General features: G+C 41.4%; 1 long non-coding RNA gene across 1 annotated transcript; it reads right to left on the bottom strand.

Moving 5' to 3' along the window:
• Window positions 1-19,657: 19,657 nt before the first annotated feature.
• On the bottom strand, window positions 19,658-23,146 carry LOC113992395. The gene is made up of 3 exons (XR_003542233.2): window positions 23,082-23,146; window positions 21,124-21,299; window positions 19,658-19,756 (listed from the first exon to the last, which is right to left on the bottom strand). It is a non-coding gene; the product is annotated as an uncharacterized LOC113992395 (long non-coding RNA).
• Between the last annotated feature and the right edge of the window lie 851 nt (window positions 23,147-23,997).

Below are 23,997 nucleotides of genomic sequence, written 5' to 3'. Positions count from 1 at the left end.
CTCATGGGCAGCCAGTAAAGCCAGTCAAATTTAGTAGAATTATTGTCACATCAGAAGTCTGGAAGTTCCCCTGCCCAATCTGTGTGTAAGGACTCCAACAGAACAGTCAAACTCAGATGCACAGAGCACAGTTTAACATTTGAGCTTGTCTCTGCTACAACTCTTGAAAATGCCCAGAGTTCGGGGGAGTCCTGCAAGTCAGGAACACTCCATGGGACATGGCCAAGATCTGCTTTACCTCCGCCAGGCCACAGACGAGCTCTGTGTCTGCTAATGCTCTTAAATCAGTAGATTTTAGGAGACAACGGTATGGTCCATTAACAAATATAATCAACATCGTCTCTGCTGGACCAAGAGCACAGGATATTCTTGCTGCAATATGGTCACTTTGAACGTGCTATTCCCTCTAAATCAGCACAACATCAGGAGGTACCACAGTGGATCAGCTGTGCAGGAGGTGGACATCTGCCAGACACAACCGTTATCAATCATCACCCAAGTATTTACATCAATCATTGAACAAACATTTATGTCTGGAGCCTTTTTTTTTGGCCACGATATACGTTTAGACAGAAGCAGAAGTGCAATGTGGAGAGGCTCCTGATGCCTTCCTTTGCCCTGTTGGTAGAAAATTCACTTCTCTCTTCTCCTCTGGGCTGACCTCCAATTTGTTTTCTATTTGAAAGGCTAAGGCCATATGGTAGATATGTTCAGTTCTCAAAGTCTTTTGATCTTTAGAAGAGTTGCAGTCTAAATTTCAATAATGAAAACACTTCCTTTTTTTTTTTTTTTTTTTTTTTTTTTTTTTTTTTTTTTTTTTTTTTTTTTTTTCTTTTTTTTTTCTCTTTTTTCTTTTTGGATTCTTATAAATGAGATATTATATTTCCATACATTTTATTTCTGGCCACATCTATGAATCTAATATTGACCTGGAGTTATCTGTGATAGAGAAGTTATTAATTTTGACAGATATAAGGGAGAAGCTAATATCCTCCTTTTACAAACACCTAATATTAATCTCTAGTGATGTAAACGAGAACTTCAGAATGGCTTGGGGTGGTGCTGGAAATGATATGAGATTGAAATTTGATAATGAAAAAGGGAAAGATTCATTTTAGAAAATTGATAAAATGGATAAAAAATTGTATTTCCTATGAAATAAGTGTAGGAAGCTCAACTTAGATTTAGCATCCATTATTCTTCTATAGGTGGTATATACACAACGGATATGTTAGGGACCAGATTTTACTCTGATTTATATATCCATAATTTCATTGGCTCAGAATAGTATTTGTCTCATGATTTCTACTCAAATAACATATAGGAAGTCTGGAACTGGTTCTGTGGCCTGGGGATGTACCCAGCCTGGTTTGACCAGCTGGGATGGCTACTAATGCCACACCAGCAACTGCAGTAACAGGGTTGCCTTCAATAGCTGGAGACTTTACTCCATGGCCCCATTATAGTCATGCTCCCAAATCCTGCCACTTCTTGGAGACACTTTCTTCCCTAGCATGCCTTCTCTGTGTTATTGTGCTCCAGTCAGATGGCTTTGTGAACAGCCAGAGAGAATTCTTCAATGCATGGAGAGGAAACCCTTCCTCCAGCTCTGAGTATCTGGAGATCTGGCTTTGGATTCTCCCTTTGGAGAGGTTTTTGCCCTTTGTTCGGGATAAAATTCCAGTATTTTATGACACATAGGATACTTTTTTTTTCTCCCCAGCAATTTACTGGGTTATCCTGGGGAAATTGCCAAGTCTGGAGATTCTGGAAGTGTTTGGAAGGTTTTTACTTTACGGCAGAGAGACAGTTTGATGGCCTGGTTCAAAAGGAGCTCAGATTCACACAGCTGCACTGTTTATTTTGGTTGCATTTTTTTGTTATGCCAGAAGCAAAGGCAGGCTTAATGTTAATCTCATTCAGACATTTTGCTGTCCTCTTCTTTTTATACCTCAACAGCATTTTTACCCTGTTCCTGTACCAGATCACACCATGTAACTGACCAAAGCTCCCCATTTCTGGGAGCACTGAGTGGGTTTTGTGGCCATCCTGCTAAGAAGGGTGTGCAGAAGTTGGTCACCTGTTTTACTAACAAAAAGGGTGCTGTGTTCCTGTGTCCCTGTTAATCCATCACAGTGCTGAGATGCCTGTGATGGAGGGAAATAGCGCAGGTATGATTGATAAATAGTTTAATGGAGGGATTGGGAGCTATGTGGGAGAACTCCTCTTTAGTTGCACAGCTCTGTGCTGTTGTGCTGCCTTTCTGTGTTTGCTACATGTATTTATTGCCAAGCTTATCTCAGAGTTATGTATTTGATATCAAGGCTGTCGTGAATATTACTAAAGGCACCAAAAAGCCTGACTATGCCTCAGAGCAAAGTGGAAAGTTATCTTGACTGTGATGGCTGACAGCACGCAGAGGATGGCACAGAGCCTCCCTTCTTGGAGAGACGTCCCAAACAGCAGCAGAGACTGAGCTGCTGACACAGAGGGATGCTGGAGGAGCACAGCCAGTGGAGAGAGGCGTAGCCTGGGGCAATCTGTCATTTTGGGGGTACTTTCTTGCCTGGAGATGCTGTTTGGGGATGGGAAAGCTCAGACAGTGCAGTGGTGCAGCACAATCCTGGCAGCTGTGGGCTGTGTAACTGTGGGGCAGCTGGGAAAGCAGCTTCCCTCCTGGGCGGCAACTTGAGCCTTGGATTAATATATTTTATTAGTTGGGAGTCAGGCTTGTGCTTTTAATGAATTTTGTGGTCCCTTTTATTGTAGTCTCTTCTGAGCTGACCCTTAGGTGGTGCATTTCTGGCCGTGCCTGGGCTCCCATGAGCAGTGCTCTGTGGTGTCACAGCGCAGTGGGTGCTGCACCACTTGGGATGCTGGATCCCAGCCATGGCCTCATTCAGCATCCTCTGCACCGCTGGCATGGGGGTCTAACTGCACCTGAGCACAGGGCAGGTGTCTCTGAACTTCTCCAAAAAGGGTGAGAGGACTTCCATCATTGCTGCACTGCTGTCACTGCTGTCTAAAGCAATAGCTCTAAACAAATCAGTGCAGATACTTTATCATCAACTGCAGAAATGGAATGAGTTGCCAGCCAGCCTAAGGGCAGTTATGATACTGGGCTAAGGCCTAAAACCACAGTGACTTAAAAGCCAAAGGCCTCCAGATAACACTATCCTGGTCTGCCCATCACTATTGCTTCCCTCCTGCAAAAGAAGATGATAAACAATTATCAGGTATCAGTGCCTGAATCTTAAGTGTCTTCTGTAATACTTAATATAAAACCAAATATGTTCTCCTTCAGAAAATGAAGCAGATCCCAATTAATTATGTATAGCTCTCCTGCTTTCACACAAAGAATAGCAACATTCAAATCAGCTCTTTGGTCTTCTTATCACCTGTTAGATTACAGGCATCTCCCAGCTCTCTAATGATCATCTGAGTTTTGGTGCTGGTTCTTCCTTTTAACTTGGCATCATGTTTTTTCTCTTTCTTAGCATTTTTGATAAAAACAGTATAGTGGAGAAGAGACAGATGTCCCTTTGGTGATTTAATACATTCTTTGCTGCCCTAAAATGTCTGAAAGAATTGGCTTCTGTATCAAGAGTTGTCTCTGTTCTGGATTTCATGTATGCTCAAGGCAGAGAGGAGGATGGAGAGATGTATGATGCAGATACAAGCCGGCCCATCGAATCTGATTGATGGAAAACCAGTGGTGAAATCCAACAAATCAGTGGAATCTCTGTAATGACTCTACTACTATTTAGGAGAGCACAGCAAACCTAAGACCTACATGAAATCCCCTCCTATATGTCAAGTGATATTTTCTTGCATTGTATCTGTTCAGTGTTAACCTGGAATATGTCTTTTGCTCCTGGCTCTGGGAATGTTTGTCCTGCAGAAGACTAGGCTAGGTTGGAGACCCAGGAGCACTGTTTTGTGCTTTGGCAGCCTTTGTGAGCTCTACCTGCTTTATTGTCAGAAGGATGACTAGGAAGTCTCCAACATATAGTGTCACCAGCACTGTGATGTGAGAAACAACACCTACACAATCTATTATTCATTAAGTGTAACCAATATATAATTTAAAACAGTGGGTTTTGTCAAATAATGTTAGGTCAGCATAATTTTCTGCCTATTACTAATATCTATAACATCTTTGCCTTAGTCAGCTCTATTTAAATATGCAATCATTTACAGCTTTTGACTATATGTGTGCACACTCCCAATTTCCAATATTCAACTACTACAAATTTTATGCTGACATCAATAGCAAACTATTAAAGACAGTATTTCATTATTGGTTTTTCATCCCAAAAGTTATTTACAATTATATACTAAGCACTAATATTAAAGGAAACCATTTAAATGAGGTGCTATCTGCTTTAACAATATGTCTGTCACAGAATGAGATTGTGTTTAAAGATTTTATCAAGAAATGGTTGTTTGCTGAGGTTATGTTTTGTCCATGAAATATGCATTTCATATCTCTTTCATTTCATTAACATAATTTAATTTGTGCTTTGCATTTTGTGCATAATACATATTTGATTTACAAAACAAATATTTCCATTAGAAAATGAATTTCATGCAGGCAAAAAAGCAGAACCAAATGATGTATTGAAGGAAAATAAGAAGAAATGAAATGCATTTTCTCAGTCTATTAGAAAATCTATGGCATTGACAGAAAGTGCACTTAGTGCTACATTTAAAAAATAGCACATATGTCAATGTATTAACAAATAGAATTGGAAATACAAATATTTCCCTATATCAAGCCAAGAATCTCTTTATTTTAATTGAGTTGATTTAAAAGCCCAACTACAATTTAATTTTTATTTCATGATGTGGTACACTGCCTGGTGCCATTACATCCATGTAGAATTGGCAGTCAATATACAAATATATTTTACCTTTTAAAAACTTTCTATTGACACCAGCAATAAATAATTTAATGGGCTGAAAATGTGAAATCATTAATTTGCTGATGGTCTTTGAATATTGGGCAGGTGGGTAGGGGTACAGAACTAATGAATAGTGTTTGTGAGTCTGTCATGAGAGGACCCCAGTAAAGCACGCCACAGATGAAATGAAACGCTGTTTAAATTTGCCTGATTTAATCTCCAGATCCAAGGAGTTGCAGAAAATGATGAAGCCCAAAATGCCCCATTATCTCCCCATCAAGAAAACCTATCAAACTGGGTGTGGAGGAGTTAAATGTCTGACTCCTCTGGAGTCTGAAATGTGCACGTTTCCTTCCATCCAGCCAACTATGGAAATACTGGATGTCCCCATGTGAGCGGTGGGCTGAGCAGAGCACCAGGGACATGGCAGCTTTGTGCCTCTCAGGGAGCTGGGCACCTCCCTTTGGATGGGATCTGCTGCATCTCTTTTAACATGAAACAGAGGCTGGGCAATACAGCCCTCATCCTTCCAGAGCAAGCCAAAACCTCGAGAAAACACCTTAAAATGGCTGTCCCTTTTACACAGAGGTGTGAGTATGGACTGGCTCACTACCTCTATGCCACTGGCAAATTTTGGCATGACACAGGAGGGCAGGGTTTGGCCCCAGGCCCACCGTTCACACAGAACATGAGTGAGTCACATTCTGCTCACAGCTGTAGTCATGAAGCCCCAGTGATCTTGTTGGTGTAACTGGGAACAGAAATGGGACTGTGCAACATGGGGCAGATTGGCTCAGGGCAAAGATGGGCACTCTCTCAGCCCTGGCTCTGAGGCACCACTGGCATCACCAGCTGCAGGAATGTGTCTGGGGCAGGACTCAGACAACATGAGAATTAATTTAAATTCACGGGATATTTTAAAGATAATAATAGATGTCGAGTTGCATCTTTTAGTTGTTTTGGAGCTTTGTGCTTTAAGCTTTTTTACACAAGGATTAGCGGCTTGCTTTAAAAAAAAAAGGGAGGGGTTGGGAACTGGGATTCTTGCAGTCTCAGGAGTCCAGAAGCAGCAGCTTAAAGAAAAATACCAAATGTTGCAAGGCGGTAAGACTGAAAAATCCTGCATTATTCTGCCATGGGGAATAAGTTTAACTCTATGAGAAACTCTACACAGCAAAGTAAGGAGAGGAAATGAAGAATAACTCCCCTCTTTTAAACTAAGAGATACATTTGGGGAGGTTAGTCTGTAAATACATTAGCTTAGCTGGAATTTTGCCAGGACTTTGGGACTAATATCCATACTCTTATGAAAAGTGCTTGGGATAATGACTACAGGTATCTGAGGCCTCGGTGCTGTATCCAAGGCTAATTGAATTGAGTAGGCGTGCGTACTTGAGAAAACCAAAGGGAGGTTAGGTAGAAAAAGTGAAGAAGGTGAAAAAGAAAGCAAAGAAGTGAAGCTGCAACACTGATAATTAACTGGAATGAAGGCTCCAGCTCTGTCCTGCCAGATCACGCTACGCACTGGCTGAAAGCAAAGTGACAGAGGAGAGTCTCTCTCCCTGCTGCTCCCGTGGTCACCAATGCCACAGCTTGCAGCATGTTCTCATCTTCTGCTGAGCACCAGCCAAGGCAGGGCTCCCTCAATTATGCTCTTGTTGCAAGAGACATGCTCTCCAAAGCCTGCACGGCACAGGCTCCCTTCTGCACTCTCACAGCACATCTTGCATCCTGCTCATCCCTTAGCCAGGTCTGGCACTGGGGCAAGCCCAGCCCCACCATGCTGGGCCACCAGCTTGCCAGGATGCTCTGGTGGCTGCTGCCTGCTCATCACAGCCCAAAAATTAACTCTGCACAACGTCCCTCAAAGAGCCATCAGAAGAAAAGGGAGTGGTCCCCTCACCTGGCCACAGGATGCAGGAGGAAGGCTGGAGTCTGCCTCACCTTCATGTCATCTCTCATGGAGATTAGATAGGTTTCCATGATATCTTTTTCTGAATACAAAACACAAAGTGCCTAGAGTGAGAGCACATTTTCATTTGTTGTGTGTGGAACACCTTGTGTGGTATTTGGGATGAGGTTTGCCCCGGGAAGGGCCCCTGCAGCTGGGCAGAGCAGTGCTGCTGCTGAGCAGCCCCGTCCAAGCAGCAGCCCAGCTCCACGTCCCTGCTGACTGCTCGTTGAGACACATCTGCTATAAATCCTCTAAAGTGAACCACAGAGTCATGTCTTCAGCCAAACCTTGGAAGAAATGAATACCATGAGCCTGGTGATTAGCTCCAGGATTAATGAGATGCACCACCTATATTCATAAGATATAATGAGGAAAGATACCCAGTAAGGTTTAAACATCACACGTACTTTCCTGACAATATCGGCATGTCAGAGTTGGGATAAAACTATTTTGAATAAAAAATAGAGTATGTCTAAAATATTAAAAGAAAAAAGCTTAGTGCCTGCACACACAAAAGCAATGATCTAAGGGAAATCACCAGTTGCTGTTCTGTGAGGTATAAAAATAAACCCTTGTCTCCTTTACTTTTACATTCACTGACAAGTGACTATATTAGCATTAAGTGAAAAAGCAGATGAAAAGTAATGTCTTTTATTTAGCTCCTACCTGAAACATATTTAAGTTTCATGCAGCAAGTGAGATTGTGCACAGGGGTTTGAAATCATGTAATAAGACACTGCGTGACATTATCTGTCCACCCAGCAGTCACTCCGGTAAGTTACATTGCCAATAAATCTTGGAAGGGAAGTTAACACAAATAACTTCACACTTCCCCCCTCCCTTTTTTCCCAACCTTGTCAGTGTGTCTATCTGTATAAGATTTTGTACTCATTCTCCAAAGAAACCTGTTAGGATACCTGTCCATCAACTAGTCTACCGTACTTGTCTCATTTTTAATATGCCAAAAATGTTGAACCATGTATTGTTTCTAAATGAAGCACATGTGTGCTGCAGAGTAGAAACAGAAATGTGCTGATACAGGAAACTCTACTTGTTTGTTAGCAGTGATATTGGAAAAAATCCATCTCTCCTAGCAGGACAATCTCATCATATTAAAAGTTATGGATTTCTTGCTTAAGCATTCTACACTAGCTGCAGAGCTGTATAAACTTGCTTGTGCTTATCAAGCGAGCCAACAATACACGAAAAGAAAATTTAACATCTTTTAACATTTCTGCCTTCATATGGGAGTTCTCTTGAAATGAGTTCTTCAATTATCCTGATGGATCTGTTTAGTGAGTTGGTACTGTTTCCTGGCTTATAAAAGCCACTGCATTACTATGCAATACTGTATCTGTGGTATTGAAATGAGATCAACATCATGGCTTTACTACATTTTAAGCAGAAGTTAGCACAGATTATAAAAATCATAGACTTCAGCATTAGATATTGTAGCAACCTATTCTAAAACCTACATTTGTTTTTGTTGGCAAATAATTAGAGGTGTGTGAAAAATGAACTGTTGGTGGCTTCTTTATTAAATAACTAATGAGTATTAATCAATATCAAGCAAACACTAAGAGAGAATATGTTTTATTTTTCTTTGTATTGGATAACAAAGGAAACTGGATTTATAAAAGATGATAAACAGATTGAAGTAATATTAATAATTTCAAAATAAAGTTGCCACATTATTCCTATGTGTAGGAGATAATATATAGCCCTATATATATAATTCAGTTCAGGAAAACATCACTGCTACATCTGAGATTAACTGCATATGACATCCAAGAATGTTTCAGAGCATCATTTATTGGATTGACTGTGTTGTACAAGTATGCAAAATATTTACTTCTTTAGTTCTCCGGATTATTAAGCTGCTAAGATTTGTCTGTGAACGGAAGTTTTAACAAACCAGTTTGTAGGTGTTGCCTCTGAACCCAATGTCCTCAGCTCCGTGTGCGTGCATTTGCATGTGTGTGTCCATGCACAGATTTTTCAGTCTTTACACTGTAAAAAACTTTGGAATTGTCTGACCCTGTAAACACAAAATTCATGTCTCTCACCCTGGGACAAATACATTCTTTTTAAAAGCAGCATATGGGCAGCCTTGGACTGATGTTAGTTTATTGTCACTGCTTGATAACGTTTAATGGAAAAGATACAAGAGTGCCAAAGAATTTTAATTATTTTTGTGATAAAGTTATATGTTCGGCCTTGAAAAAGTGGAGATAATGCTGGGATTCATTATTATTCCCAGTGTGTTTAAACAGACGACACAGAATGCAAACAAAAGCAGATGAAATTTGAAAAGTATTATCAATATTGCAGATAGCAGATGCCCTTTCCAATCAGAACAAGCATATCTTCTATAGCAACTTTATGGTTGAGTAGTTTATTCATTTCTATTAGAAGGTTGTACGTTTCTAAAATATGTAGATGGTATCTAGAAAACCAACCAACCAGTAGGGTCATTTTGCTTGTTTTCCTAAATTTATTATTTCACTTTTGCAGGCTTGATCTGAGGTGCATTAACATGGGAGTGAAATCTTATTGTGTCAAATCCTATCTTGTATATGACCTTTCATGTGTTTTGCTGTGGTTCTGAGAGGGAAATGCTAAGAGGTGTCTATTCTGCAGGGGTTTGCCGGGGTTGTATTTGTGCTGCTGTAATTAAAACTAGACCCATCTTTCTGTAAAATTGTTCTTCTTCTTGGCCTTGTGGCTTGAAAGAAAAATTTTGCTGTGGATGCAGCACCTAATTCACACTAACATTCTTTTAAGAGTGCCTGAGGCATAGACCCTTCAACTGTGAGGTGCCCAGTGCCCTGTGCCAGAGCTGGGACGCTGGCAGGGACCCCAGAGCTCTGCCGTCATTTTAAAATGCTTTAAAAGAATTTCCACAATCATGCAATAATATAACCAAACCGGTTATTTTTGTGTGATGTTGTTTGAGGCTTTCATTCCGTATTTTTCATTTTGAAAGAAAACAGCAAACATTTAAAATTATTTTACAGTAATTTACTGAACCCTAAGGCCACAATTCTGCAGTAGGTTACGACATCGTGGGCTTTGATGGTAAAAATCATGTACTGATGCATTTCCACTGCAGAGAAATGGTGAAAGTGTAGATCTTCAGAAAATATATTCCACACGGTTTCCTGCTACCTGTTCATATGCCAATTATACTTTCAAGTTTGCATCTGAAATTCTTATCTGCCTAGTAACATCCTATCCTCTGAAATGTCTCTAGTCCACTTAGTCATATTTAGAGCTGCATGTAAGTGGTTTTCTATATGCAAACACACAAACTGAGAATGTTCCACCAATCATTTTAAAAAAATACGGATTCTCCTCCATGAAGCGTTTGGAGAATGTTCCTTTGAGACCTTGATTTCAGGTTGCCATCAATGGAAAAACAGTGAATCCTTTAAAAAATATAAATATTCAGCGGTTGGGCAGTCATAAAAGCTAAAACAGAAGACACCAGAAAAAACTACCGTGACCTTTAATTGTAGCTAAATTCAGCCTCTGTGGAAGTTTTTCCAGGTGAAGGTCCAAAATGGCAGGAGACAGTAGTGTCCTTGAAGGCTGTGAAGAAACAAGTTGCTTTCTGGGGATGCACCAGCTGAGCCTGGACTCCATCAACATAACAGCCCTGGTCCAAGGATCCCAGAAGAGTGTGTGTGCTGGGCATAGGGAGAGGGAAGAAGAAGAGGAGGAGGAGGAGTCAAGGACTACATTTCCCATGATGCTCTTCAACCAACCCAGACTTCAAATTGGGCAGGTGTGGGGGTTGTTGCTCCTGGCTCTGGTGAGGAGGCAGGAGCTCCATCGGTCCCGGCTCTGAGGCTGTTCACAGGTATTGTAAAGCTGTGCCATCAGTGTGTTTGGAGGGTGGATTCAGGAAATGTAATCACAAGATAATAGCACGGGTAGAGTAGGTCCTAAAGGGTTCTGAAGTTGGAGAGCATGGGAAAAAGATGAGGATGGGGTTTAGGGCGTCCCATCTTTAAACTGTCTTAGGTGGATGTGCCTGTATCTTCACTATGGTGGGTTTTCTTAACACTGGTGTTGAAACTTACCTTGGGCTAGTCCTGAATTTCCTCTGAATGCGATAAAGTGCATGTGAAACCTGAATGTAAGATGTGACACCAGGACTTGTGGCTCCTCCCCAGTTTTGTGCCCCACGCCGGCGGTGCGAGCGAGCGGGGAGAGCGCTGTTGGCTCCCCGTGGTGCAGAGAAATGGGGAGGGAGAGCCACGTGAGCGTTTTCCAGTGCCCCCTCCTGTGCTTCTCTTCCTGATTATGTGTATCCTTTACTCTTACTGTCTTCTGTTACAGCCCCTAATGCACATCTAATATAATTTTATGGAGCAGTATTATCTGACGAACACCCATCACTCGCCTCCTCCTCAGCAGTGGTGCGGGGCTGCCCACCCCGCCCAAGGATCTGAGGTGTTGGTGCTCTTGCTGCATTTATGGTTGAGCAGCAGCATCGTCCCAGTGCATCCGTTACTTAGCAGACTCCCATAATGAATGCAGTCCATAAATATAAAAGCATTTCTAGAAAGTTAAGTGTTTGGATGTTATAAAAAGCGCCGCTGCTGAGTCATGCTCTTCGCAGCCCGCGGGAAATGGGCAGTGATTATTTCATGCCATTCTGTGTTGGGCTGAGATAACTTAAGGGAAAATGTGGCCACCAAAACTGACAACTCCTGCTGATCTGCTGCTCCGTGCTCGTGGTGCCATCTGTTAGCACATGTCACTATAGGTATGGAGATGTATTGTACAGCAGACTTAAGTCTATATTTCAAAATTGCTGGGAAGTAAGAGGCACACAAAGGAACTGTAATAAGTACAAAGTGTAATTAAATTTTGCTCTAAGAACTGCCATAGTCAGTTAAATCAGACCAGTTTAGATGTCATTATTTAGCCAATTGAGTAAATCTTATTTATAGAAGTCCAGGTCTGGCTCCACTTGTTTTCTGATAAGCAGTGGTAGGCTATTGACTTTAATGCATGATGCTTATAACGGAAAGATGCATAAATAAACATGGACAAAATGAGGGCAGAAGAGCACCACTAAATTATCTCTGCAATTGTTGGTGCCCTCAGCTTGGGCAAGGGCCTAGGCTTGGGTATCAATTCCTGTTTTCATTTTCTTCTTTTAATTGATCTCGTGGAGCTACCATTATCCAAACAGTAAGGGAAAGGGATGTTCTCTTTAGGAACTGCTGATGCTGCAGCTCTCTGCTGTTTCATCCAGGAGTCAGATAGCAAATGTGGAGAAGTAAGAGGTGAATTATACCCACCTGGGGAACACGGGGAGGATTTTTTTTCCAAATTTTGGAAGATGGGTTTTAAAAATAAAGGAGCTTCTGGAAAAAAACTAAAGAGATGGTATGTGACTGAATATAGGTAGAAGTGGTATCCCCAGCAGTTTTTCTGAGGACGAGTCTGAAAAATAACTCTGTTATACTGGAAAATTAAGCAGCTGTAAGTGGTAAGGACCAGAGCTCAGGTGTTTTGAGTTGAGTTTTTGATGGGGTCTCTGCTCTGCTCAAGTTCAGTGTGAGAGAGAGAAAAGGTTCTGGTATTTTCAAGCCTTGTCCAAAACAGCAAACATGAGAAATCTTCAGTGAAATTGCTGGCACGTGATTTTCTTTACTTTCCCACACTCTGAGTGCTCAGAAGGTTTGGATGGCTGTCTGGATTTTTGTGGTCTCTTAATTAAGCTAAAACCTGACCTCTGAATGTTTTGGAGCTTGCCAAACACGAATTAATGTGAGTGAAGCAAGGAAGGGTTAAAGAGCCCATGGAAACTCACTCCCCAGATGTGTTTAGTTAATGCTGAGTGTTTCAGATGCTTTGGTGATGGCAGCTACCACATGCTTGCAGGTAAATGTGGTTGGGAGTGGGGTTGGGATAGGAATGAGGTTCCTCATGGGAAGAAAGTGGATGCAGTGACTGCTACTGCCCTGGAGATTGTCTCCTTTGCATGCTGGAGTGTGTGATCAGGGCCACTTCCCAGATCTGCTGGAGTATCATTTTAGTGTATACGATTTTAATGGAAGGTATTTAAAACCATGCATATTTTTCCTTTAGTGAAAAAGAGACTGAAAATTTCAGGGAAAGAAATGTCAGGGAGCCACAGAAGCATTTTCTGCCTGTGACAGTTGTTGATCATGTTGGACAAGCACTGGCCTCCACCAGAGAGCTTCATGCTTTGAGCAAAGAGGGGCCAAAGCTGGAGGGATCTTTGATTTGAACTGCAGCTTGACATTCAGCATATTTAAACAGGAGGTGTGTGTGACAGGATAGGCAAATCGTTCTCTGTGTTATCCTGACATTAACCTGCAGTAATTGCTTGACATCCCAAGGTGTTGGTTCCCACCACTCAATTTGACTTGAATGGAATGCAAGGGGATATTGGGTTGTGAATACCCAGATCACCAACAGTTTTCCTGCCAGCATGTGCAGTTTAACCCAGAGCAGCACTAGATCTGTTGGTACCCAAGTGTGGCTGCTCTGGAGACCATAATCTGGTGCTCGGGGTTCTGCGAGGGCGACTCTGTTTACTCCTGGCCTCCCGTTGCACGTGGAGATAAACACATGTGTGATGCCAGGATACAGCTGCAAATTGTACATGTGGTGGTGAAAACGCTGTTGCTGTTTATGCAGAGAAAAAACAGAGCCGAAAGGCCACAGAATGAAATATAATTTGTTAAAAACAGGGAATAACATTGATTAAAATGAAAGCCAGTGTTTCAGTACTTTACTGTGGAGAAGTATGTCCCCAGGTTCCTTGCACTTGCCCTGTGATTATACAATAGATTTCAAGTCTGTGATATCTACAAATCTACATCAAAATATATTCTATAGCTGTAGGAAACAGCTCTGAATTGTTAACCTTCTCTCCAGGTACTGGAGGTAACACACTGTGAGATTAGATGTATATTTTCTTCAAGATATACCACCCATCGAGGAGTCCATATTTACATCTTTTGTTGATATTTTTTATAGATTAAAAGAGTCTCTTTTCTGGTGATAATTCTGCTAAGTACTGTAATTTGCTGCCACTAATATTTGTCTGAGTCCTAGTTTGCAAAATATATTTGAAACCACTTTATAAAGTCTCATAATTGCTTCTTTGTAGAGCTGGTATAATGAGTAGTTTCTTTATCCAGCCTTTATCCTGTTAACCTTAGAGGTGAGCGACTGCTTGCTGGAGTAGTTGGGGAATGTCTTAGCACTGTTGAGCCATTTAATTTCACTACTAATTTCATAGCGGTGACACAGAATTGGCTATGAGCAAGCTCGCAGTTATTTCAAGGGTTTTCAGTTAGCATTGAATCAGGACCTGATTCACTAAAATGAAATTGAAATAAATGCACATGTAGATGATTTTTTTTAATGCATAAATTGATCTGCATTTATGTGCCCAGTCCACATTAAAACATTGACCTGCTCTTGAAGGATGGGAGCTCAGCATATAAAGCAGCTCTAGCATTGAAAATGAGAACTTGCACCACTGCATTGGGGGTTTGTTCTCTGCTTCCTTTACTGTTGCTCTTGTCCCATATATAGAGAAACATTTGGATAACCAAAGAGTTACTCTTAGCTTTCTGGAAAATACAGATTCCCCTTTTTCAGTTTATTTTGGCCGTTTTTACAAAGAGAGCAATCAATGTGCCGTGCTGTTTAGCATGTGGGGTGGCTTCCAGGCTTGCTCTTTCTGCAGGAAGACATTCCTGTTACTCTGGTGTTTGTTTTAGATGAGATGCCTTGTGCAAAACTTCTCTTTTCTCCAGAATTGTAGGGAAGTTAAGTTGCCTCCCAAATCGAAATTCGTTTTACCCCAGAGCTGGCTGCATTTCAGAGGGGAAGTTGTGCCTTTTTGTGAATACAGCTTAAAATGTGCATGTGTGCTGAATTCTGCTATTTGCATCCTGTTGCTTTTGCTGTTACTGTAACAGTTGGGTGATCTGAAAGAAGTGTGATTTGAGGGTCACTAAACATGAGAGAGAGAGTTTTCAGTTTGGCATATGAGAGAGTATTTATGGCATGAGCTTAGGAAATGCTACCCCTGTCTAATCTTATGTATACAATTAGAAAGAGGGTAAGAATAACATTTGGTGAAACCTTGGGGGTTACAGGTGAATCCAAAAAGTTGAGAATTAAGTAATTTATTAAATAACTTAAACCTGCCCACAAATCATCCCTGTGGGGAAAAAGGCCATGACAAAAATTCACTTGCACTTCAGTATGGGCAGTGGTGATACCTGACAGTGGTCACTGCTGGAGGGACACATGGGGTGATGGAGCGGCAAGGCCCTGCTCTTCCCTATGCCCCGGTATTCCAGGCCCCCTTGGACAGTGCTGAGCCTTTCCCAGGGCTGCCTTGGGGTCTCTTCTGCCTTGTCCCACCCCATGCCCTTTCTGAGCTGCCAAATCGTGGTAGCTGAGTCCTCGTGTAACTCATTTACCTGGGGAACTGCCAGGGTAAATTGCTTTACTGCTGAGCTGTGGCTGCATGGCAGGGAGAGGGGACAAAAGATGTTGCATTATTCGTACAGGACTGGTTTTACCTCTGTGTGTCTTGCATAGGCATCTAACGAGTGCAGCACTTACCTGCAAGCTATGATTTAGCAGTGTGCTAATGCCAGCCTCTCCATTGTACAGGCATGTGCACTTGGGACACTGCAGGCATTTTATCATCTGGAGGTCATCACTGCTAAATATTAAGGGTGAATTTTGCACTGAAATACAGAGTTCTGATTGTGCACTTGGTTTGATCTTTCAATGCTTCTGTCGTTAGTGACATTGTCATTTAATGTGGACATTCATTTATCACATGTCTGGACCTGCCTCGAAAGCACTTTCAGTGGCTGCACTCTCAATTCAGGTCTGTTCCCTCTCGTAGACTCTGAGCAAAAGTTGATAGCATTTGAAATTTAATCAGGTTGGTATTGTGCAATTTATCTCATAAAACTTTCAGTAGCTTTTTTTGTACACTTTCTCTGCTGTTTAAAAGGAGATCTCAAAAGTCTGGAGTTGGAGGAACACATCTGTCCATGCATCATTGCAGACTGCACTTTTAGTTCTTTTAATCTGAATTTGATCTCTTCTGTGAAACACATCCTCAAACATGCAACTTCTTACATCAGACTTGTGTAAAATTCATAGCTGAAAACCTTTTCCTTCATAACTAGGAGCATTTTCTGTTAGCTTGTTAGCTGTAAGAAAGGACTAAAGATGGCTTATATAGAAAAACTTTATAATACTATTAAAGGCTGGTTTTCCTTAAGAGCAAATTCCTACATTTGCTGTACTTTTTTCCATTACTAGGACCAAATTTATGCCAGTATAGAGGATAGGTTCCTAAATTTTAATCCTGTGTTTTGTCCACATGCAAAACTTTACTTAATGTCATCCTAATCATTAGGACCCCCATGATCTGGTTTTGCTCTACATCACAGAGTGACAATATTGCCCCACCAGGTCCCAAATACAGGCAGTACGAACCATTTTGTAATGTGCCTCTTCCCTACCTTCATCAGACATTTATTTTAAACATCTGGTCTTGAAAATCAGAACCTGCATGCAATCTCCTTATTGCCCCATCCAGAAATTCCCCTCCCCTCTGACCAGTCTGTTTTCCAAAATACTCTTGGTCCTTCCAAAAAGACAGTTTTATTCTTCTAAGTTTCAGATTTAAAATCTGGATGAGTGAGAGATCTGGGATGAGAGATGCATTAGCAGAACTGATTTCTCTTGTTACCAGTTCAAAAGGCTTCAGTATGCAGCACAAATGATTCATAAGTATCCATTGTTCAGAGTTCAGGATAAAGAGTTCAGAATCAAAGCTCTGCTTTAATGTGCGCTCATGCATTTCTTTTTTCAGTAAGAGCATTCTCTTCATATATATAGCAAATGAAATTCAAACTTGTTTAAGCTGCAGTTCTGGTAAATTGCTCTGCCTCTGAAGTTAGCTTAGAATATCATGAGAGTTATAGAAACCGTTACAGATTTTGCTAGTATTGCAAAAACTTGGTGCTTAGTTATAATCAAGGAAGAGATGTTTAATAAATAGAACAGGAAAACAAGTGATCACCTCGTGTTTTACCTGGGTGTGGACCTCACGTCAGCCCTGCTGGCAGATCCTGAGAGCACAGCCATACAGGATTTGGGCTGTTGGTGTTTTTCTTACTGGCCTTTACCGAGGGGAGAGACAGCGAAGGCTTCTAATTTATGGGCAGATTTTTGCATGGGAATGCAGGGTGACAGTCAGTGGGCAGCGATTAAGAGGTATTCTGATGCCTAGATGTTTGTCCAAATGTTTGTCATCGAGCAAACTGTGCCCAACATCGCTTCTTTCAGAGCCTGCTTAATCTTTCATTTTAATGTTTCATAGATCCGAGGTGCTGTCACTGCTGCAGTACTGTGTTTTCTCCTGGCATCTTGTATCATGGCTGAGCATACTGAATGGGCTCTCTAAAACCTTTCTTATCAATGGAGTACAACAAGCCCAATGCAATCATCCTTTCAATTATCTTCTTCATCTCAAGTGTCACCAGATAAGTGCTGGCATAGTATTCTTGGAACATTTCTGATATTGTTCCTTGCTTTTTTGGCTATAAATGTATGAATATGGGATAAAGATTAAGATATCTCATGTTTTACCCTTATTATGCACAGACAAAACTATGCTTATCTCCTAAAAGGTTCTTTTTTTCCCATCTCTTCAGTTTCAATGCTCATTGGGTCTAGGTGATGATTAGAATATTGTGCTAACTCTTGTGTTACAGTGGGAGTTGTGCCCTTTGGGATCAGGGGAAAAGCTAGAGAGTCTGTTCAGTGCTGTGCAGCCTCTGAAACTGGCTTGATGTGGAGGTCACCTGGCAGTGGGTTACAGGACAGGACTCCCCAAATGGGACTTTGTAAATGACCAGTCCTGAGTAGGTGGCTCAGCCTCTGCTTGCTCAGTTCTGCAGAGGTTTTCTGAGAGTTTAGTGCCCATGGGATGAGAGGGAAAGAGACTTTATTTACCTTGATTATTTCTACCTGGTGAGAGAAATTTGACTTTGCTAAACCACAGGCCTTTCCGAACTCTTTAGGTTCAGGGGACACTTGTGAACAGACTGAAGAAACAGGGTGTACTCTGTGCTCTGGAGATGACTAATTCTGTACCTCCTGTTCATTTTCAGGTATATAAGGTGTTCCTTTGTGTACCCTGTGTGCTCTGTGCTATGCAGGTGGTGTTTCCTTCTGAGCTGATGTTGGTATCTCTGCCTGGGCACATCATTTTGTTGTGGTGCCACCAGAGAAGGGTCCTTTGTTTCATTGTGGAGAAGGACAGAAGGGGAATTGCAAACCCTGCTATGCTGAATTGTTATTATTTGAGAGTGCAGTGTATTCAGCACTGCATGGAGGCTCATGGGCTGTGTGAACATGGCCTTGACCTCCTGTTTAGAGACTGAAGGAGCAGGAAGAGGGACCGGCCGATGGTGGGTTCCAGCTGCAGGATCCGTAGAAAGCTCATGGGATGGGATGTTGGAGATCAGAAGCCAGTCTAGGACCTGCATGCCTGTGACCAAGGCACCTGTGCGGGGACTGGAAGATCTGGGGGTTTAGCACTTCTCCTGCATGACCTCAGGTCAGGGCATTTACCTCCCTGAGCTTAAGAAGTTGTATAAAGTTTACAGGATCTTTGTGACGAGCACTTTACGTTACTAAACCGCAGCATTCACAGCTGTGAGTCAGGCTCCCCACAAACATGATGTTGGCTTATGAAGAGGGTTTTTTTTTAAGGAGTTTTTGTTCGTTGCCTTTTCATTTGGAGGCCATTAGATTATTTTGGCAAAATTCTTGAAGTTGTCTCTACAATTAGGAGAGCTCAAAACACTTTCGAATTTAAGGAATTGATTGTGATGTAATTATGAAGAGCTTTAGGAATAACACCAAATATAGCAATATGTGTGAATCCTGAGGATTGGCAAATAGGAGATTAGTGTGGGAACAAGAGAGGAATGTAGGCTTTGGTTCAAAGAGTTATTTTAAAGGAAAAATACTGAAAATAAAGTGTGATGAAAAACAATAATTCTAATGAAGGACAAAGCCCATCCATTGTACTCCAGTCATGCTTTCTTATTAGCCATTATAAAGTTGGAGGATGCAGCAGTGGTGACAATAAACCCAGACAAGTTAGGGGGAAGATACAACTTCAATCTCTTCATTAAAATAATGTTTCATGGTTGCACACAGCCACACAAAATGTATTTTCATGCTTAGACATTTCAACCATTTTTGAAAGTCACACAATTGTTTTGCTGATTTAAGTTCCAAATTAATGAAAATACAATGGAATGGGGCAACCTGGGAGGAGAGGAGCCAGGCTTTCCAAGGAAACATTGAAGCATTGCACTGATTGCTGTGAAAATTCATTTCAGTTTCACCTCATTTCTTCATTAAGCATGTTAAAGTAGTTTTTTCTTGGGTTAGCTTCTGCAGGACTCTGTCTTACTTCAGGGGCAGTGGTTTTAAGGACATGGGACAATTTGCAGTGTTATGCTGCTTTACCCCAAGTGCAATTGCTCCAGATTGGTGCTGGTGAAAAAGAGGAGAATTTAGACTCCTGAGTTACTCCAGCCTTGTGTAAGTGTACTGACTTCACATATCATTTAGTAAGAATTGCACCAAGTGAGTGTTTGTTATCTTGGAAATAAACAACCTGAAATACTGAATTCTGGGTCATAACTTAGGAGTTGTAAGCACTTCCTTTATTTGAAGGATTTTGGTTAGTTGGTTTCCATTTGGACATCTGGTCTACAACTTAAAGCCACTTTAAGCTGAAATGGGGGCTGTCTGTTTTGGCTTATTGTAGATACGACACTACCTGAAAAGATAATAATAGAAATAGATCTTGATTCACCATCATTTCCCAAAAGACATTTATATTTGAACAAAACAGAATAAGCAAAGTAACCTTCTCCCAGTTAGCTGCCATGGCATGCCTGGAGTCCCCCATTATGGTGGCTATTGTATCCAGGCATTTCCTGATCTCTTAAGCATCCATATCTGCATAGCACTGAGCAATTACTATCTCATAATGGTGGAACTGAAGATCAAAAACACTATGTGGGAATTCCAGGGACTAAGTCTTGTAGCCCATATAGCAATCTTACTCTTCCTTGCCACCTTTTTACCCATAAAACTGAGTACTGAATGCACAGTTGAACACTGGCATTTCCTTGCTTGACAAAGCCAATAAATCCCCCAGATAGCTAATGGCAGTGTGTTGGTAAGCAGAATTAAAATCTGACATGATAGTTGTGTAGGAAGGAATACGATCACTTAAAGAAATTCAGGCACTGCTGCCTAAGATAGCTCTGAGACTGGGAACTTGGATTCTAATCTGTACTTTGCCATAGTTGTTTTATTTTGTTGTGAGTTGTTTTTTGTTTTTATTGTTTGATTTTATTTTTTTACATTAGGGATACCAAAACCTGCATGTTGTTGTGCAGTTTGGGTAAACGATTTGTTGAATGGCCATCCCACACAGATGTTTAGGAGGATTCAGGTTTTAATAACTGCAAAATGTTTGAGATCATCCTGCTCAGGAGAAGTCCTCACCCAAGCTTCTTGGTGTGATTAGGACCTTGCAGAAGCAGTCTCAGAGGAATTTTTCTCTTACGTTACATAGTGACAGAGCAAGCTGGGAAACGGAGGGATTTATCCAGTGTATGGATTAATAGGTGGTGGGTCTGTTGTTATTCACAGTCCAGTCCTGCAGTTAGCATGTATTCAGTGTGGGACACAGTTCATCCTGCTGTCTAGTTCCTCCAGGTTTTTCCTGCTCTGGAGTCCCTTGAAGCCTCACTGGGGGCTTCTGTTCCTGCTGGCAGAGGGGGAAAGGATGCTCTGAGCCAGGGTGTGCTCTCCTGTCACTTGTCCCTCTCTGTGGCACATGTAGCCTTACCAGAAGGTTGAAAGGTTTAAAGTTACTGAGCCAATGATGAGCATCTGAGAAGGTGCTTAACTAAAGTGTGTTTTCTTTGATTGTCTTGTGTTCTTTAATAAATTTTATTAATTAATGAAACTGACTCCTCTGTACGGTACATTGGAAGAATTACTGTTCTACCTCACTGTGTAATCATTATCACCATTAATGAGTGTGTTATTCTGTCACCAGTATTAATCTAACAAAAGAAACAAATACCTGGCCTGTGCTGTGATGCAGGAGTCAGTAGGTTAAATACTCACTCTGTGAATTTGTGATAAACAGTCCAGCTGATATGGCCAGAGCATGGCTGGAGGGCTGCTTTTAGAGACACTCAACACACGTAAACGTACAATGCACAAGCAGCTCTCCTTGCTGGTTGTGTGATGCTGCTTCTGTGAATGGTCCTTCTTCCCTGGCTTTTGGAATCAGCACCTCCCTGAGGATAAAATGCAGAGCAAATCAGTTAGGCACAGCAGAAGATGGGGCATTTTTATACTTTGCCTTTTCATTTAGATTTGATTCCTCAGAAAAGCTGCTTAAATGGTGTTACAACTGCTTTGATACGGACTCTTAATTATGAAAAGGTAGCACCAGTAAATAACGTTAGGTGAAAAGAGCGCAGAGGGGAGAGGCGATGGGAACCTTGGCTACCAGTATGTCAAAAGGATGAGTCCAGAAAGACACACTCAGTGTTACAAATTTCTTGTGATGCCCATGGCAAAGCTATTTTAGCAGCTCTTGAGAAAGGGATGTATGTCTGTCTTATTGGAGTTCCTTGAGGGAATAGATTCAGCACACAGAGGGGAGGAGAGACTGAAGTGAGGCATCTGTCATTTTCTTCCAGTGTTTACGATCCCTTAAAATAAAGACGAAAATTAAAGGAATGTGTTTCTCTCATATCAAGAGTTCTTATGTTCTTCTTTAACTGGCCTCATGCAGAAGATTTTGGCTGGTTTAGCTGGTTTGTAATTTTTGTGGTGTGCAGCTCTTGTTGGCTTCCCTTGTACCAAAGGCACACGAGCTATTCCTTTGCTGTGGGTGGCACGGAGCAAACAGCTGTGCGTGTGTTGCACTGAATTTAATGTGCATCATGGTAACAGGAGAATCAATCTGAGGAGAGGCTTCTTTTGCAGCGCTGTTAGCTTTGGGTTTATATTCTTTATTAGCTATCGGAGCGTTTTCATTATTGAGGCTATTGGTGAGACCTCCTCTAACTCCAGTAAAACCAAGAGACGCTGAGTTGCAACACTTGCAATATGCAGTATGCACACACAACCTGGATCAACCTAATTTCAGCACAGCAAACACAAAACAAAAGCTGTATATGACTTCTTAGCCTTTGTGCACATCTGCATTATTATAAATGCTAATATAATTCTGCAATGATAAATAATTAAACAATTATGGTCATGAATCAATAAGTTTAGCACATTTTTTTCATCAGCAAATTGTACTGTATAAACAAGAAATATAAATTACCAAGTCTAATTTTTACTGAAAATTGTAAGCATTTTATATCTAATAATTAAAAAAGTATTAGAATTCAATGTAAGATACTTAGAACTTTAAAATTTTCTGGTTTTAACCAAACACCATTAAATTGTCATGTTTTATGTTTCTGTATCTGATTAACATTTTGAGATCTGACTTTTGCAATCATTCTCTTTGTTTTCCTCTGCTAAAACCCCCTCGCTCAACCTCTGGTTTCTCCTAAACACAGTTTATCAGCCTGAATCCAGCTTCAGTTGACCTCATTATGTTGCCTTTAAGAAAATACAACGTTTAAAGAAAAACATTCAAGTACCTTTCTTGTAAGATTTTGAAAGACCTAGCTATTTTTATCATGTACGAAGCACTTTGCTGCATAAGGTGCAATATGGAGGCAGGGAGAAGAGGAAGCTTTTACCACTCTGTTTGCATTCAATCAGGGGTTGTAGGGTTACCTGTAATCTTTCCCACTCTCAGATCTTTGGCATTTGTAAAGAATCTATCACCCCAAACACTGGCACCTAGCTACATAATTTAAAAATAATCCTGCCCTTCTCTAGAAGTAGGGGGTAAAAAATACTATGTTTTCAGGAAAAAAAAGCTGAGTTTGATTTTTTCTTTTTTTTTTTTTTTAAGAAGTTGTGTATGTTTTCTATGCTGAACATCTTGCATGAACTAAGGATTTGCCACAAAGGAAGGTACTGCAGAGTAACTGTTCCTGACTGCTCACCATCGGCTTCCTCGATGGCTGTGTTTTAACCCGGGAAAATGCTTGACCTGCTTCTACTGTATCTTGTTCTATCCACAAAAACCCCATTTAGACTTAGCCAAGGCATGTTGGATCAGGAGACTTGGAAAAACAGCAGTTTGAGGATGGTGTTAGGCATTGTGACACCAGATCTGAGGGGGACACGACCACCGGGTGCCCATCCCTGAGGTGACAGGGGCCTCTGGGACCCTCTTCCCGGCAGCCAGGGCTCTGTCTGGACCTGCAGGGTGGGCACAAAACAGTGAGGGCTCATCCTCCTGGCATTTACCCAAGGCAGAGCTGGTGGGACTGGTTTGTTGGAGGCGCTGGAGTTTTGCTGCATCACTGTGCTGGAAAAGCTACTCTTCGTGGGAAAATTCGGTGAGCCAATAAACTGGTGTTTGTCTGTCTCCCATGTGTGTGGTGGTGTGAACGAGGCACAGCAGTGATGCTTCGTGGTGGCCCCATCTGCCATTCTTCCACAAACAGCCTAAGTGAACCTGCAAAACAACCAGTGGGATGTGAAGAAGGTGACACTGTCCTTCAGAAAACAGGAGAAATTGGGAAGGGAATTTGATACACTACAGTAGGTGCTGTAACCTACAGATGGCAGCTTCACCAGGCCTAAGATTAGTTTGGGGTCTAAGATTAGTTTGTCTGCCTTCATAGGGAAGCTTGTAGTGTTAGAGAGGGGACTCTGTCCACTGAAGTGTTAAAGTTTGTTTGCAGGGTTTTTTTTACCAACTAGAAGCCTCAGGAATCTCCACCAAGCTGGGAGATCAAGGACTCTTCCTCTCACTTTTACTGCTCGCTGGCAAGCAATTAGTTATTTGTATTACAGAGAAACCTCACAAAGATAGTGTGTTTAGAAATGTAAGCAAGTATTTTGCCTTCGGGG

This window comes from Pipra filicauda, unplaced genomic scaffold, assembly GCF_003945595.2.
Source record: "Pipra filicauda isolate LSUMZ 115617 unplaced genomic scaffold, ASM394559v2 scaffold227_size1260479_pilon, whole genome shotgun sequence".
NCBI classification, from domain to species: Eukaryota; Metazoa; Chordata; class Aves; order Passeriformes; family Pipridae; genus Pipra; species Pipra filicauda.
Note: the sequence above shows the minus strand (reverse complement) of the source record. Positions and strands in the feature narration are given on the sequence as shown.